At 33.0% G+C, this 14,585-nt stretch overlaps 1 pseudogene; it reads left to right on the forward strand.

Moving 5' to 3' along the window:
- Positions 1-12,743: 12,743 nt before the first annotated feature.
- On the forward strand, positions 12,744-14,358 carry LOC145157314 (D-aminoacyl-tRNA deacylase-like; annotated as a pseudogene).
- The last annotated feature ends 227 nt before the right edge of the window (positions 14,359-14,585 follow it).

Genomic DNA, 14,585 nt, shown 5'->3' on the forward strand with positions numbered 1-14,585 from the left:
TTTTTAGGATATTGATACACACATACCTTTGAAGGAGACATTGATTTTCATTTACACCACATATAAATTACCCTAACTTTTCATTGAAAAATTAATATAATATTTATAATTTATAGGATATTTATTTTTGGGATATTGATACCAAAATCTTTGAGGTTGTTAATTTTTTACTTTGTTTCCGTGGCTCCAATTTTATGAGCAGTATTATCTTTAAATTTGGAAAGTTTTTTTTTATTTAATTTATGCAAATTTGAAGGTAAAACCGACAACCAACGATGACCACTACAAGAATATAAGCCTTTAGCGGCGACACTATTACCGGCGACATGGACTTTTAGCGGCGACTCTAGCATTTGTCGCCGCTAAAAGTCCATGTCGCCGGTAATAGTGTCGTCGCTAAAGGCTTATCACTCGAATCCGCGTTTTCCCCCTCTGTTAGATCTCAGCCGTTCAATCAAGTATCTAATCCAACGGCTGGGGTCCCTTATCCGTACAAACCTAATATCGGCGACATTTGTGTCGCCGCTAAAGGTCTAAAACGTCGCCGCTAATAGTTACCTAAAAAATGACGCGGTACCCTTCCCTCCAGATTGTCGTCGCTATTGACTTTAGTCGCCGGTAAAGCCCTAGTTGTCGCCGCTAAAGGCTCTCGCAGATAAAAAAAAAAACGCACGCAGATTGCTCATTTCTTCCCATTTTGCATTTTGTTTGTTGCTGCTATACGGTGCGCCTCTTCCAAGTTCCCTCGATTTTTTGTTCAATTAGTTGATTCCAACAACATATCTCCCCACATTGTGTGAGATTAGGGATCAGGGGTGGTTAGGGCTTCTTGGGAGCGATTTCTAGCTTCATCTATTGAAGAAAGGTAAGTTGAATTTCTTGTATCTCTTTGTATTTGTATGTTAATTTCGATTTCTAGCTGCATTTGATGATTAAATTGCAAGAAATTGTTCAATTTCAGTGTTTTTAGTGGTGTTGTCTTTGGGTTTACGGGTGAGGGTATTTTCGGGTGAAGACCAATTTTTTCGGCTACATATTCATTGATTTCCGCCACTACAGGTTCTATTATTTCAATTTTTTGTGAATTTGGTATTTGTATGTGAAAATTATGTGAAAATTTTCATATGTGAAAATTGTGTGTATTTTTTATATTTGTATGAATATATGTGAATTTGGTGTATATATGCCAATGTATGTGTGTTTGATGTATATTTGGTATATGAGTATTTAGTAGAAGTATATATATATATATGATGTTCTTATCTATATATATGTGAAATTATATGTGTTTGTTATAAGTAGATGTTATTGTGTGTGTATGTGAATGTATGTATGTTTGTTGTAAATGTGGTATATGAATGTGAAATTTGTGTATTTTGTATAAATAGGATGTTATTATCTATATATGTGAAATTATGTGTATTTGGTTTAAGTAGGATGTTATTTTGTTTGTATGTGAATGTATTTGTATTTGGTGTATATGTGGTATATGTATGTGAAAGTATGTGAATTTCATGCTCTTATGTATTATGTAAAAGTATGTGGTTTTGGTATAAGTAGGATGCTATAATTGAAAAAAAAAATAAAAAAAAATTATTGTTATAATTGGAAAAAAAAAACACAAAAAAATGTTATAAAATTGTTTAAAAACTTATATACAAATACTAGAAAGTTTCTAGTTTCTTCCCAAGCTAACCCCAAATTAACCAATAAGTTCTATAGTTAACTTATGATCTTCAAATTAACTTATAATGTTATATTTCTATAGTTTCATATTTATATTTTCATGTCTTTTTTGGTTTTTAAATTTTTTTTTGCAAAATATTTATACAATGTTATAAATAAAAAATATATATATTTTTTAATCTCGACGGTAAAAAAGAACAACACAACAACATAATATAATTGTTTAAATTGCAATCGTATAATTGAAAAAAAAATGTTATAAATAAAAAATATAAAAATGTACAATAGTAAGAAATGTTTTTTTTATGGATATCAAATTATTAATTTTTCTTTATTTAATATTTTATTCATTAAAAACTAATTGCTAAACATATTAAAAGAAACAAACAATTTTTTTTTCAATAATCATGGATATATTTGTACATCCAGTATAAATAAAACAAACGTGTGGAAAAAATTGATTTGTTGGATCTTTGACCCTTTTATTTAATACTTATAACTTTTGCCTATATAAATTACAAGTAATTGTAATTAAAATTAATTAAAAACACAAAAATAAAAAAATTTAATTTAATATTTTTAATTTTTTAATTTTTAATTTTTTTATTCTTTTAATTGTAAAAAAAATGTGGATTGGAAAAAAACAATACTAATTCTGTATACTAAACTCTAAACCCAAAATTATGTTTCAGCAACATCATGTCTATTGATAAAAGTTGGACTACTAATCCATATCGAAACCATCCCGAGTTCCAAGCAGGACTCAAAGCTTTTATCGAGAAGTCCAAGTCACACCTTGATAGTAATGGTAAAATCAGATGTGCGTGTGAAAAATGTGATAACTGTTACTTCAAGTACCTGACTGCAGTTGAACACCATATATTTAAAGATCGTTTCAGTAAGTCGTACAAAATCTGGATCTATCATGGTGAATCTTTTATTCCTCCAGTCGTCTTGCCAAGTAACAAAATGGCCGATTTAATCGACGATGTGATGTGGGAGTCGAGAGAAAATGATACCAACCTTGATGAAGGAACCTCGAATACAAGGGGTAGCGGTGTGGATGATGATTTTGCACAGTTGTTGGAAGAAGTGAAAACTAAATTGTATCCTGGTTGCATCTTTTCTTCCCTTGAGTTTCTAGCAAAGTTAATGCATATCAAGGTGAACAACAAATGGACTGATAGTTCATTTGATCAACTCCTTGAGTTGTTGCAATTAGCATTTCCCAAAGGCAACAAGGTTCCCCTTTCACATTATCTAGCCAAAAAGAAACTGAAGTCTATTGGTCTGGGGTATAAGTCGATACATGTGTGCAAAAACGATTGTTGTCTCTTTTGGAAAGAACACAATCATTGCAAGTTTGTCCCGTTTGTAAAGAGAGCCGATGCATCGATAAAAACACCAAGGGTACGAAAGTACCTCATAAGGTGTTACGCTACTTTCCTGTGACCCCTAGACTACGACGTTTATATTGTTCGAGGAACACTGCCAAAAATATGATTTGGCATAGTACTGGACGTTCAGAAGATGGTGTGATGCTTCATCCTGTTGATGGGTAACATTGGCAAGATTTTGATAAAAAAATACCCCGACTTCTCGAGTGAACCCCGTAACGTACACCTAGGTCTTTCAGCTGACGGTTTCAATCCATTTGCAAACATGTGTAATCCACATAGCACATGGCCGGTCATACTCACCACATACAATCTGCCACCCTGGCTTTGTTTGAAAGAGTCATCATTCATGTTAACTTTGTTGATTCCTGGCCCGAAAGCTCCTGGTAAGGATATGGATGTTTTCCTTAGGCCGTTGGTGGAAGAGCTTAAACATTTGTGGAACTCAGGCGTACGTATTAAAGATGCGGTGACAAACACATTCTTCACGATGAGAGCTATGTTGTTGTGGACAATAAACGACTGGCCAGCTCGTAGTAGTCTATCGGGTTGGAGTGGGCAAGGGTATAGAGCATGTGCTACTTGCAATGAAGACACTCCTTTGTACCGTACAACAAACAAAGTCGTATATATCGGTCATCGTCGTTTCCTAGATGCTAATGATACGTTAAGAAAGAGGTTGGACTTTAACGGGATGGAAGAGACAAGACCCGCTCCGAGACACTTTAGTAATGACGACATACAAGAGCAACTAGGTCGTCTACTAACTCGTAAACCGGGTAAACATCCTGAGCATAGAGGCGGGGAGCCAAAGCGGCAAGATTACGAGTTAAACTGGTCAAAACGAAGCATTTTCTTCAAACTCAAGTATTGGTCTTCTCTACAGTTGAAACACAACATAGATCTCATGCATGTCCAGAAAAATGTGAACGAGAGTTTGTTAGGTACTCTTCTAATGAACGATAAAAGAAAAGACACATCAAATGCACGAGAGGACTTGAGAATTCTAAACATTCGAAGAAATGAATGGTTGCAAAAAAATGGTGACAAGTTTCATAGACCCCATGCAAGATACTCTTTCATGAAATCTAGTCAACAACTCTTTTGTCAATTTATAAAAGATGTTAAACTGCCGGATGGGTTTGGTTCTAACGTCAGTAAGAAAGTGAACGATACCAATACTAACATTATTGGGTTAAAATCGCATGACCACCACATTCTTGTGCAACGTTTGATACCAATTGGAGTAAGAGGGTTGTTAGACAAAGACACTTATACACCTATTGTAGACCTTTGTATGCTTTTCAAGCAACTTTGTTCCATAACATTTAAGGTGGAGGATATGAGGAAAGCAAAAGTGGACATTATTGCAATCTTGTGCAAGTTAGAATTGATTTATCCTCCAGCGTTTTTTGACATTATGGTTCATTTACTTTTGCATTTACCTGATGAAGCGATTACCGGAGGCCCGGTATGTATGAGATGGATGTATCCCTTCGAAAGGTATATGAAAAAACTAAAAAACTATGTCAGAAACAAGGCGAGGACGGAAGGTTCTATAGCTAAGGGTTATGTTGCTGAAGAAGCTTTATCATTTTGTTCGATGTACCTTCGAGATGTAAAGAATGGTCCGGAAAGAAATGAAGATGTTGTCATTGAAAAAACAAAGTTTTGGATGTTTGAGTCTAAATGTCGACCGACCAGCACAACTCAAATCAAAACTCTTAATTTAACGGAAATGGGTAACATGGATTGGTTTGTATTGAATAGCTGTGAAGAAGTCACAAAGTATATCAAGTAACTAATATTATCTCTAACTTTCATCCTTAATTTTTTTTTATCTTTTTAAATCTATATCTTTTGGTCATCAACATAGGAAATTCAAATCTGAACATCCCTAAAGTGATGAAAAGAGAGAATTTCATAACTGGTTTCGTGAAAATGTAATATAAATTAATAAACAAATTTGTTTCATTGATCTAACGAATACATAATACATATTACTTTATAATTGCTAGGTTCATCAAATGAAAATAGAAAACTCTCCGGAATTCCACAAAGAGTTGTCGGCTCTTGCAATAGGTCCGCAAATGAATGCTTATTCTTACACCGCATGCATAGTCAACGGTGTTACGTTTATGGTACTTAGTCGTGACGTACAACGTACAACACAAAACTCTGGGGTTTTAGCGGTGGGTGAGAAAGGCGAGAAATATTATGGCCAGTTGGAAGAGATTATAGAGTTGAGGTATACACATGATTATTCAACTGTACTATTTCGTTGCAAGTGGTTTGATACTCGAACATGAGTTATTTCTAGTGATAATTTCACCAGTATCGACACACGAAGCGAAGCATACAAAGATGATCAACTCATATATGCTTCACAAGCCAAACAAGTGTTCTACATCAGAGAGACAAACAATAACCATCGGTGTGTTGTCGAGCATGTTAATCATCGAAGTATTTGGGATCTACCATCGAACGATGACCGTGTCCAAAATGTTGACAATGGCTCACACGAAAATGTAGACAATGTCGATGTACTTCAAAGTATCTCTTCATCCGATGCTCCACTTTTTATCGATTTCAGCATGTACTTTCAAAACATTCCTAGAGTCATTATTGATGTAGAAAGTGCAACTGAAGTTCCTCCGCCAACTGGTAGAGTCAATGATGTTTCCCGATTGCGAGACTGATTACGATGAGACCGATTCTGATTATGATACCGAAGAAGACACTGAAGGATATGAGGAAGATTCTTATTAGAATAGTTCTTATGTAATACGTGTTTGTAATATGAACTTTATTTGGATTTCTAGTTTAAATAGAAACGTTTATTCCTATATAAATGTTTAATTCTATGTAATGTGTATTTGTAATAAAAACTGTATTTGTATATCTTATAATTTTTCAGGAAATGATGACAATATGGCTTTTGTTTATGTATACCATGGCTGCTGTTATGGGTCGTGGACACGGAGGTGATGGAGTTGAGGACCCACCTCTCCCAGGTGGTAGAGGTGCTGGTCATCACGAGCAGGACGATAAGTCTTATTATGAATTTTTATTTACTATTTTCGTTCAGTTATTATAAATTAAATACCGTTTCTAATAATTTTTAATTTCATTTGTAGTTGAGCAACGTGCACGAAGGAAAGTTCGAGGAAAAGCGAAAAATATAAAGCTTGAAAAAGCGATCTTGCGAAACCAGGGCAAACCGATTAGCATGGAATATGATAGGGATATAACATTTGATCCCGTAGGAGAGCCGAAAGACATGTTTTCCCGAGAAGTTGGAAAAACAATGTGGCACATGGTCCCTTTTGATAAATGGACTTGGAAAAAAGTTTCCCCTGCAATACAGGACACCGCATTACAACATTTAGCGGTAATTATTTATTTAAATATATTTTATATGGTTAACTATAATTGTTTTTTACTTGGTTAACTTTTTTTTGTAGACAAATTTTGATTTGGATCAGATGTACCGGGATGTACAAGCTAATATGTTGACAGAGAGTTTTCAAGCAGCTTTGTTAAAAGGTTATCGAGAACGTAAAGCTGACGCAAAAGAATATTTTATGTCAGTCGGAGGGTATGAAGATATCCTGGGAGCATTAGCCAACCCTCCAAAGGGTATGGAAGTTGATAACTGGAAGAAAGCAGTTGAGTATTTCCAAACAGACGAACACAAAATTGCTTCAGAAAGGAACAAAAAAAATCCGTGAAATGAAAACAATGTGAATCGTGGGAGGTCGAATTCGTATAGCAGTACTTGCTATAAGAAGGTAACGTACGATACATGTAAATATTTATTTAAAATATAATCTAATTTTTAAAGTTAAACAGAACCTTAAGAGAGTGGAAACGTTTCGCAAAGCTCCTACCGATAAGAATGGTGTATTTGTTACTGCTAAGGCGGAACAACAATATGTAAGTATTTAATTATAATTTTATCATATAATTAAATGTTTATTTATACTTCATTGTTACTCACTTTTGGGAGTTACAGAATCGGTTAGTTGAAGAGCTGTTATAACAAACTCAAGGTGAAAGTGAGTTAACACCCGCTCAAGAAAGAGCTGCGTTTGAGAAAGTATTAGGAGAGTGACGTGGCCATATTAGAGGCATTGGTCGTAAACCTTCTGCTCTCCCGCTGATTCCACAGCCTTCGCAACCATCACCACAACCAACACAACCATCACATGTAAAACAATCTACTTTGGTTTTGTGGTGATTATTTGCTAAAAAGTTTGGTAATTAGGTTTTTGTCCCAAGTACAAAAAATAACACGTACTTTGGTTTTTTGTCTTAGTTTAAAAATAGCAATCTACTTTAGCATCGTAAAATGCATGTTGATTTGGTAATTTTGGTTGTGGTGATTATTTGCTAAAAACTTTGGTAATTAGGTTTTTGTCCCAAGTGCAAAAAATAACAACGTACTTTAGTTTTTTTTGTCTTAGTTTAAAAATAACAATGTATTTTGATAGTCTTTGTTTATGTTTGATAATTTAACTTATAAGTTTATATATGTTGTTATTAATTATGTAGTTGGAAAATCTTCGTGCAATGCTCAACGACCCGACATGTAGGGATGAGCTTTATTCGTTTTTTCAATCCCAAAATAATCGAGGAAACGATGGGAACGAAGATGATGGTATGTAGGGATGAGTTTTATTTGCATACGTTGTCACGCTTTGCTACTTGGTAGATTGTAAAACTTTGGTTGTTTTTTGTAATTACCGGCGACACTAATACCGGGCGACATTATTACTTTTTATATTTAATCGGATATTATGACTTTTGATATTTAATTAATTATAATCGGATGTTTGTTTTGTAATTAGCGTCGACACTATTATTTTTGATATTTAATCGAATGTTGTTATATAATTACCGAGGACATTATTACCGGCAACCAAAATCGTTAATTAAAAAAAAAATTAAAAATGAAAATTGTTATTACCGGCGACAGAGTTATTACCAGCGACTTCGTTATTAGCGGCGACAGACCTCGTTAGCGGCGACATCTGTCATTAGCGGCGACAAGTTGATCAATAGCGACGAAGTAGTAGCAGCGACTTATTACCGGTGATGCGTCACCACTATTACTATTACCGGCGACAACTTGACTTATTACCGGCGACTTTTGTCGCCGCTAATGCTCGTTTTCCTTGTAGTAGACATGCTGTTGATGATTGAGATTTTTTTGGTGACATGCTTGCCACATCAAGGTATTCCTTTAATTAGAGTGAAGTACAATGTTTAGAGTAAAGATGAGGATCGATCTGGAACCGAACCGAAATAGACTAATGACCGAAAAAACAAGAACCGATTTAGTGGAAAATGGAGAATCAGGAACCAGATTGAATACCAAAGTTTCGGTTCCCATTTAGTTCTATAAGTGCTCATGAGGGAAGTGCTCGATTTCGGACCCGACCGAACCGGATCGAAAACCAAACAACCAAAAAACGATTTAATGGGTAACGGAGAACCAAGAATTGGACCAAATACAGCGGTTCCGGTTCCAGTTTTTTTCTGGCCCGGTCCGATTCCACCGGGTTAATTGTTAACGGGTTGATAGGTTTTGAACCAAATACTTCTCGATTAAAAAAATGTATAGATTAAAAAATAAACTTAGTATTTAAAAAGTATAACATTATATATATATATATATATATATATATATATATATATATATATATATATATAGGGCTAGGTTCATGTGTTTCTTACATTTACTGTGTGTTAAAATGCACCAATATGAATTTAGTAAAATTAAATAACTATGTAATTAAATAAAGATATATATTAAATGATTTCTATAATTGTATGCATATATTAAATTATATCCATAATTATAATTCTATTTTTTATGGAAACCAATTAAATTGGCCACTAATGTCAGCAACAACATTTTTTCAAAATGAATTCGCATCTAAATTTTCATTCATGAGTTCGTGTTTTGTTTATGGACACACTCACTTAAAATACAACAAAGTTTTATGGAATATGAAGAACGAGAGTGTATTATACTAGAATACACTCTCAATATGTTAGAATATACTCTCATTCTATTAGAATACACTATCGTTCTCCATGTTCTAGGAAACTTTGTTGTATTTCGAGTGAGTGGGTCATTAAACAAAATATGAACTCATAAATGAAAAATTAGATGCGAATTTATTCTAAAATAATATTATTGCTAATATTAATGTCGAATTTAATTAGTTTCCATAAAAAATGAATTATATTTATGGATATCATTTAATATACATATAATTATGGAAAATATTTAATATTTATCTTTATTTGATTAAATAATAATTTAATTTTTACTAAATTCTTATTTGTGCATTCTAACACACAATAGATGAGAAACATTTGAACCTAGCTCTAGCGTTAGGTTCATGTGTTTCTTATATTTATTGTGTGCTAGAATGCATCAATAGGAATTTAGTAAAATTAGATAATTATTTATTTAAATAAAGATAGATATTAAATGATTTCCATAAATGTATGTATATATTAAATGATATCTATAATTATAATTATATTTTTTATGGAAACTAATTAAATTCGTCACTAATGTCAGCAACAATATTCTTTCAAAATGAATTCGCATATAGGTTTTCATGTATGGGTTCGTGTTTTGTTTATGAACCCACTGACTTGAAATACAAAAAAGTTGAATAGAATATGAAGAACGAGAGTGTATTTTACTATAATACACTCATTCTGTTATAATATACACTCATTCTACTAGAATGCACTATCGTTCTCCTTGTTCTAGGCAACTTTGTTGTATTTTGAGTGAGTGGGTCATGAAACAAAATACGAACTCCTACATGAAAAACTAGATGTGAATTCATTCGGAAAGCATATTATTGCTGATATTAATTACGGATTTAATTAGTTTTCATGAAAAAGGAATTATAACTATAGATATCATTTAATACACATAATTATGAAAATCATTTAATATATATTTGTCACACCCCTAGCCGGGGGCGGAAACATCGGGCAGTATAATGTCCTTCCTTGTATCACAGTTATATAACATATATTGAACCGTACAAAAGAGTTTTATAATCTACATACCTTTATTGATGATAGGAAGTTACGTTATTCTTGTTCCCTTGTATTTATCATATAGTCTCCGAACTATTGCATACGTTTTAACAGTTATATGTTCCATACAAAGATAAAAGATAATAGTAAAACTTCTCCTGTTCGAGAAACATTCAGCTTATCAAGTTCCTGAAAACACATGTGTTTTGAAAATACGTCAACATAAAGTTGGTGAGTCTACAAGTTTTGACTCTGAGAAAATAGTATTTTTCCAAGTTCGAAAAGTATAAAACATAGTTTAAAAATGTCTTTCAAACTCATACTTATCTCTAACATATTGTATATATATCCTAGGTATACTGGTTTACTTACCAAATAAATTATATACCTAAAATCTCCATATACTTAAATCAAGGAAGGTTACTACGTATAAATCATATTTCAATTCTATACGAGTATATATACTAGGTAATATTATTTACCTATAAATTCCTTGTACCTAGAGTACAAGTGATTGGGAAGCTTGTACTTAACATTAATACTTGTATAACGACAAAGTATAATGTTTCTAACAATTTGCTACCATGAGTTTGTAACCGCTACTATGACATACAAGACCTCTGACAAAAATCCCACCAATGGTTCCACGAAGGATTTCCACCATTGATGTCATAAAACTAGGGTACCACGAACGATACCACCCATATAAGAAAACACCGTACGCTTCATTGACGTTGGATCAATAAGCAAATAAAAGGACAGTTCGTCACTTGCCAAAAGTTGGGTTGTAGCTAACAACCACGAGTGGGGTTATCAACCTGTATAGTTTTATACACAACTTCCTCGCTCACACGGGATTAACAGTTACAGTTTAGAGGATTTCCCGTAAGATCCCCAATCTTAGTTGGTGAATAAAATAGCTCATGTAGACTTTGTCGGCTTCCTATAATTCTAACAACAAAAGAATATTCGTGTCTAATACCCTAAGTTACTAGGCTATGCTTTTAAAAATTACTCCTAATTTCATAATACTTAGGCAATACAACAACTATAACTTGAAGTAAAACCAGGTTTTATCTAAACATAAAGCCAGTAATAACAACATACTAAACAATTAGTATATAGAACTTCCGAGTATAACTTCAGAACTATATCGCACATAATATATATTTAACTACTGAATATAACTATGGGTCTATATTAGTTAAATCTATAATAACAACATGCTAACAAGTTTAAGATAGTTGTATGACTTCAAAATATCAGATATATTCTAGGTATATATCATACAAAACAACTATATCGTGGTTAATATAACTATCTATGTTGATACGAACATACTATCATATAAACATAACTTTTATATAACAATTAACATGCATTTTCCCTCGAAAACATTAAAAAGTAGGGCCGTGAAACTCACCCTACTAGCGTGATCTATAGAATCTAAACGGTCAGAGGCTCGTCGTTGTCAGGCTCGGGAAGGGAAACAGCCTTCGTAAATGAGAGAAAATGAAAGGAGAAGGTGTAAGGAATGAATGAGCTTTGATCGTTATTTATAGGTTGTTCAGGGCCCATTCATGTCGTGAACATGATAGGTTCACGTCGTGAGCTTCCATGATTCATCCCATAGTCTTAACACGTGTTTTCTAGCCACGATTAGTGTCCTAGACTACTTTCACGTCGTGAAGTTATTGTTCACGGCATGGACTTAAGGCGGCTAGGTTTTCTGCCACGTGTCATGCCCTTAGACAGCTACATCTTCGGAAGATCATAACTTTTGCATACGAGCTTCGTTTTTTAACGTTCTTTATATCCACGCATAGGTATTTCCGAGTACTAAAACTTTATTTTAGACTCCGATAGCTAATTCTATGTATATTTTATATTCCTCTTGTTACAAAGGCTATAATGATAAAATTTATCATAACTCCTTCATGTGAAGTCAGATTTAGACGTTCTATATATATTTGGAATCGTGCAGACTTGTAGTGTTGAATGAAAATGTCATTAAAGATTAAGGTAAATTGATTATATTATGTGTTTGTTATATTTAGGGGAATTATCTTTGACCTAATTTTGACTGTTATTACAATATCTTTTTTTGATTAAATAATAATTTGATTTTTACTAAATTCGTATTGGTGCAATCTAGCACACAATATATATATATATATATATATATATATATATATATATATATACATAGAGAGAGAGAGAGAGAGAAAGGTAGGTTCAAATATTTTAACTAATTATTATGTGGATGTAGGAATGATTGTTGGCCAATCATTTCAAAAACCTAAATAAGGGTAAAATTGTAATCTTACCTATTAATTATTTTTATTTATTAAATAAATATTTAATAAATTCCTAAAATATTGGATTAATTTCCCATAAATTCTGCCTAATATGTTACTACCAATCCATATCGTCTTCTTCAACCCAACCCTACCATTGATCGACTCCGTCTAATATAGCCCTCTATGCCTCCATCTGTGAAGTGCCTCCTAAACTAATCAATCATCTAATTCCCATTTCCACCATCACTAAACCCAAATTACATACTCAACTATCATCAAATAGAACATGGTGATATTAGTGGTGGCAGCAACCACCGACCTGACATCGTATGGACGGGCGACAGCGCTCTCAGCTATGGGAAATTGGAACCCCGACGTATCCTTTCAGTTATTGATCTCTACTTCCAATACCTCTCATCCATTTCTAGTCCCTAATTTGTATACCTTTCTAAACTCGAATTTCTTTTGTATAAACTTTTGGTAAAGGGGATTAGAATCCAAGTAAACGAAGATGTGAGATTATTGGAGCACGATAAAGGGATATCAGAGGAGGGTCATTTAGATAATCGATGTGAAAAGGTTACATCTGAGGTTGTCGACAAGATCATCTTCCTCAGAAAATACACTGCTATCACTAATCGCCCTGCTCTCACCATTCACCCAATTGGTATTACTCTAATTCATTCATTAACGACTAATAGTTATCCATTAACATGATACACTAGTCGATTTCAAAGCTTAATATAATGTATTTGATTAGGTGTGCCTCATATAAAAGAAGAAAATGTTCCTCCATAAGGAGGAAAACCTAGATGGGCAGCAATTCCTTGCCCTCGAATGAAACCATGGTTGATACTTTTAAAAAAATTTGCCCAATCTCATAACTTGGTTCCTGAATTCGAGGTACTATTAACTTCAATTCTAGAAAGAAACTCATAACATCTTACATTCTTAGTTTTTGTCACTAAATCAACATCCTACTTGCACTTTTATCCTGAACATGATACCTCATTAATCATCTACAATACTGGGAAACAACTCTAACCTAATTTGCAGCAAGATTTCTTGACATTATTGCTCAATATATCCTATTAGCTAGTAACATAAACACTCTTTTCATCTTATATGTTGTAAATCACTTTGGAGGCTACTCATCATGGTCCAATTACAAATAAACCAACAATGTTTTTTGAAATAGGTAAATAATAACATCTCAAACTTCTTATTTTGTGTAATTCTTAATGTTTTTAAATTTTGAGTTAAAATCAAATGAATGTAACCCAATTCTCTAGGGTTGTATAGGTAGTATAACTGAATGTTGGAATAGGCAAGATGCTGCTCAAGTCATTGCTCAAGTTCAGTATAATTCCATGACTTAATTCTATCATTAGTTGCATACTTTCATCATCTGAATATTTTTTCTTGATTTTTGAAGTTAGTTTGGGAAGGATTAGGAATTGGAATTGGAGAGGCTATTGGAAACTGGAATAGGTATACCCATTATGGCATTATTTCAATCTTCTAGATGTTGGACAAATTACAAATATACCCATATTGGCTAAATTTTAATGTTTTGTTATCAATCAACTTTTTCTTTACATTTTTCATTTTTTTACCATGGTGATGCAATAAAATATTTTTCATATGATATCGGGTCATATGCTGCACGATAGGTGTTTGTCGAAATGCCTGAAAGAGAATCTGACCATGTGGTATGCATTCTCTTAGAATTACTGAAGCTCGTTTTAATATTTATCATATAAAAGCGTTAACACATAATGTTATTCTTACATAATTCGATTTCATGACTACTATTATCATAAAATGCTTTATTTCATGGCAGTTATTCTTATAGAATGAATGAATGGCACATGATGATCAAGGGCATGAAGGTTGGATGATGATGTGTGGGATGGAGATGAACAATAGTCACTAGTGAAAGCAATATTCATCGTTATATTCTGACAGAATAATTTACAATAAAATGATAAGACAATAGGTAATACTAGTATATTTTGGTAGAATATCCAGGTAGACTTATCAATAAATTGTGTTTAATTGTTGATAGTGAGTGTTTCATTATTATAAAATAGTATACAATTTTTTTTAAGAATATGATGAAATTTTG

This window comes from Lactuca virosa, chromosome 2, assembly GCF_052849685.1.
Source record: "Lactuca virosa cultivar CGN04683 chromosome 2, Lactuca_virosa_CGN04683_v6, whole genome shotgun sequence".
NCBI lineage: Eukaryota > Viridiplantae > Streptophyta > Magnoliopsida > Asterales > Asteraceae > Lactuca > Lactuca virosa.